The sequence below is a fragment of the Ptychodera flava genome, chromosome 12, assembly GCF_041260155.1.
Source record: "Ptychodera flava strain L36383 chromosome 12, AS_Pfla_20210202, whole genome shotgun sequence".
NCBI classification, from domain to species: Eukaryota; Metazoa; Hemichordata; class Enteropneusta; family Ptychoderidae; genus Ptychodera; species Ptychodera flava.
In genome coordinates this window covers 35,665,634-35,670,259 of record NC_091939.1, presented here as the reverse complement: position 1 = coordinate 35,670,259, position 4,626 = coordinate 35,665,634, and the positions used below count along the sequence as shown (strand labels likewise).

Genomic DNA, 4,626 nt, shown 5'->3' with positions numbered 1-4,626 from the left:
TGTATGTATGTGTGATAAAGGGGTTATTACACGAAGTTTGGTCGATATCGCCTTGCATTCTCGTGATGTGACCATATTTTGACTCGTCCCTCCGCAACTCTTCAAAATATGGTCACATCACTCGAATACAATTCGTTATCGACCAATCCCCTGAGCACCATAGAGCAGAATTAATACTCTGGTGTGCGAGAATGCAATCATGATACCGCCCATCTCACCAAGTAAAGCCATGATTTCACATAGAATACACATCCGAAAATAGAGAGACTTCACTTCTACTGATATCGTTATTTTTATTTACCAAACGAAAAAAATCAAAACAAATGTACATGTATATGTTATAGCGAGAATAAACAGAGCAAATAAAAAAACAATTTTTCTTTAAAATAAACAGAGCAGATAAAAACAATTTTCTTTAAAATTCTTGTAGCACCATCTTCCAAGTTTTTCAACCAAACTCCATGGATCTGCCTGTAAAGCAATATTATAATATCTTATCATTGTTGTTCAGAATATGGGGCAGTGGTTATTATAATTGAAACAGATAATTGTGTTGCACGGAATTACTGGTTGTCTGATTCAGTGATTGTTTACGACACAAAAGACTCAATTTTTATCAACTGCAGTAAGTATGCTTGAATATGGAGAATAACAATTGATAAAGTGAACGTCAAAAACTGAAGTTGGTTTTTTTTTTTTTGGTAAAACATTAATTTTGGTATAATGTCATACAATTTAAGTAAAAAACTTGAAGGGGCTTTCTGAAAATTAAAATAGTATTTGAAATTTGGGTTTATGAAGGGAAAATGGTGCTTTTTTGGTCTGCTTCCTTTGCAATCTGAATAAAATCAGCTGTAGTGATGTGCTCGATATTTTGGCCTTTGTCGTTGTGGTCGTATACTAACGCGTGTCCCAGCAACACCACTGCACTACATAGACGAGCACATCACTACAGCTGATTGTAATCAGAGTGTTTTCCTTGCCGATTAGCCTAGCTCTTGAAAGATTGTTAAAAATCGCGGTAGAAGTCTCGATACACAAACTACATACGCGATTTATTTTTGCTCTTATCGTGATATCGACAAACATACCGTTTTGGTGTAGGATACATATAAATATATATGTGAAATTTACAAAGAAGGGGACCCGTGCTGAGCGAAGTTACAAAAGTTATTTTCTTACTAGTGCACTAATTTGCCTAACAAACAAATAAACAATGCAAATATCACATAGGCATTTCCGTATTACATAGAAAAAAAAGAGATTTTTTAAGTGGTCATTCACATTTGTGACCAAGATGTCTTTTCTACTGTCAGCGTCAGAGCAAGACAACCAATCAGTCTTGTCCGAAAGTGTGAAATTTGGCCGAAAACTTTGATTTGAAGTGATACGAAAAAGAGTTTAAGAAATGTATTCCAGTCGTACCTTGATCGTTAACGGATAATGGCTGTGTCACTAGTCATCGCTTTCAGCTTCTTCGTCTTCGACTGCAATGTAAAAAAAGTTGATTATATGTTAACATCGATTTCAGTACTAATTGAGATAGCATAAACGTTTACCGTGTTCACATTGAGAAAAATATGAAACGTTTTAGGTCTAGTATTTATGCTTGATAAATATCACGGATTAATAACTTGGTTCCGTATGTGTGCATACGCACAAAGTTAAGGTAGAGAGTAACTCAGGACACCGGTTTTTGTCAAATTTTCGTTTTTCACATAATTTGATGATTTCGATATGTATCTCTGTAATGGCAATAGTTTCTTCTTCAAAAAGCGATTCAAATATTGACAAATTATTGAATGAACTTAAACATCGACACTTTGCACAATGCATTGTTTTCCTATGGCTTCGTTTTTGAATTTGACCATTCGATTGACCTTTCCTCGGCTTTGTAATGAGTTTGTTTTAAAAACTTCAACAGAATTTATCTCAAAAATGCGTTCTTGGTAGAATTGCATTAGATATTTACTGCCAGTTGTCCAGATATTGTCGATAAATCGCTGTGATCGGCAACAGGGGTCGAAACAATCGCACAATTTGTTAATTTTTGCGTTTTTGCAAAAAACGGTGTTTTAAAAGTTCATTAATTGAGAACGAGAGCAGATAGCGAAAACTAAAAATACCGTTTTTCGTTACGTAAGCTCTGCTTTCTTTTGAAATAAAAACCTTGAAAATTCTTTTGGACGACATAATACCGAAAATGGCGGTTTTTATGACTTTTTTATCTCCGGTGTTCAAAAAATATTAGTGGTCAATAAGAATGTTTACATACTCAGCTTTCTGAAAATATATGGTATGTGGGGGATTAGCGGCCTCCATTGATTCGCAATGCACGTTTGAAAAATTGCTACAACCTGGGATACTCGCTACCATGAGTCCCTGTTTTGTTATTTGAGCCGTCTTAAAATCTCGAAATACCGGTGTGAAATACATAATAGTTTTGAAGCAACATGGCTATGGTTTAGGACATGACAGCACTTGCAAAGTAATGCCAAATTGGCCTTGCCATCAACAGAGGGTAGCAAAGCCGAAGGAGCGGGCGCACGGTTGAGGAGTATGAATTGAACTTTAATAGGTAGAAGTTGGGAAAGACATACCAGGTAACAAAACTGTTACATCTACGCCATTTGTCACACGCCTAACAAGTCTTATTTCGACGACTGTGTCATCGTTTGCAGCTTCCTTCGATTTGAGCCGATCTGCAACCATAACAGCCAATGCAGCTGAATACGAAGCTTGCTGTAGCTTTCCTATTGTGATCTGAAATTGAAATAGAAATTGGATGAGCCCTTTTTTGAACCATTACATAGATTGGATTAAGTCATTAAAGAAAAATAGTACTTAATGATAGCTGTATATGAAAGTGACATTACTATTTCACTATAAAATGCACACCCGTTTGCTTTAATTTGAAAAATCACTGCATGATGAGTTCATCAGGGTGGGGTCTGCGCAGTAGGACAACTGTTGACTGTATAACGTTCTCACATTAACCATCACACAATTACTTGAACAACAGTAGTTTATGGAATCGGGTTATTATGTTTCAAAATACTTCACACAAGTTCTTATTTCGTGTAAAGAAATTGAAAAGTTTTAGGCCTACTGTCACATACACACTCCCAAAATACTCTGACGACTCGGCGTACCCTGGTGTTACTCATAGAGGCGTAGACTTTTTTCTTGTCGTCAACATTGCTGGTGACCTCGCATCCATAACCACACGAAAAGATTAAGGTTCCAAAAATGACAAACAAAAATGGTGGACCATCGACATTCTGTAACCACGGCTACACTGTAGTTTCGAATGACAAAATAAGTTATAGGATGCGTTGCCAACTTTTTAACTTATATTCATTTGAATAACATAATACCAAAAAGTGTGTTTTTTTAAACCCGAAACCGCAACCTATTTAAGTGGTCAATAAAATGTGCACTTTATACAAAAGTTCAGATACCCAGCTTTCAGGAAATGTGTGGTTTATAGGTTTTGAGGTTGTTTTGATGAGAAATACTGCTGTGAAAATGATTGTGCTTAGGCAATGTGCAGTGTCTTACAGGCAATTGCTGAATACCATCATTCAGCCGGAGTGATAAATAAAACATCTCAGGCGACTAAAAATCATATCAAACGTACTTTCCGTAGACTTGCAACAATTACCAATAGATTACAATTACCGCACTCTCAACAACTTTGGAAGTTCCCAGACAAACGTTGAGCTGGTTTATCATTTGCTTTTTATACCCATCCATGTAATTGGGTAGTCGACATACACTGTAGATGACGTTAAGTAAAACTACCTACCTTTCTTGATAACCGGTCCGAAGGCAAGTCTTCATACTTTGCCTCTGCCAGGTGCACGAAAAACGATATAGTAGTTTCATGGTGTTTCAATTTGAATATTTTAAATATAGCTAGTACATGTACATGTGTGGCTAGTAAGTCAGCAGAACAAAATTCAACTGTATCGAGAACGGGAATGCCCCGAAAGTGCGTTGACCGCCTTTCAAGGTCATTGTCATAACGGCGCTGCAGATGACAGACAGACCATGGAAGTACCATACACTATGCTACTTTCATGGACAGACTTAATAGAGAATTTGTTTGTTGGACTTATCGTTCTTCTAACTTCAGACAGAATATTCAGATAAAATGCTTGTATTGTTGTTATAATTAATTTGAATTCCGAGTCTGCTAAAGACGGAGGGATTTCTGAACTGTTAGTTCACAACATCATCGCCCTTACTTCTTCGCTTCTGTCTTTGAGTTTTGTATCTTGTTTAATTGTCGTTTTGTCTTTGTACTTTGCTTTAATTTGTTGTTGGTACACACCATGGAGGTATAATTACCTCCATGACACACGCAGACAAAAAAAAATCCGATTATGGAAAAAGATGCAACTGGGGAGATGTGTTAATGGCCGGAACTTAGGGCTGACGAGCCATAAGTCCTGGGAAAGGAACACATAGACTACATTTTCCTTTGATGTTCCGATTGATGCGACAGGCTTAGAGTTTAGAGTTTCAACAGGCGTCAAACCGGTAACAGGACAACTCGACACCCCACCCACCTCCGACAAACTCTACCCCCTGCCGCATGTTTTAGAAACTGAAACCTTGAAG

The 4,626-nt window shown here is 37.0% G+C and overlaps 1 long non-coding RNA gene across 1 annotated transcript; it reads right to left on the bottom strand.

The window, feature by feature from the left end:
• Positions 1–399: 399 nt before the first annotated feature.
• Positions 400–2,766, bottom strand: LOC139146349 (uncharacterized). Its single transcript, XR_011555117.1, has 3 exons — positions 2,601–2,766; positions 1,426–1,487; positions 400–471 (listed from the first exon to the last, which is right to left on the bottom strand). It is a non-coding gene; the product is annotated as an uncharacterized lncRNA (long non-coding RNA).
• Positions 2,767–4,626: the final 1,860 nt, after the last annotated feature.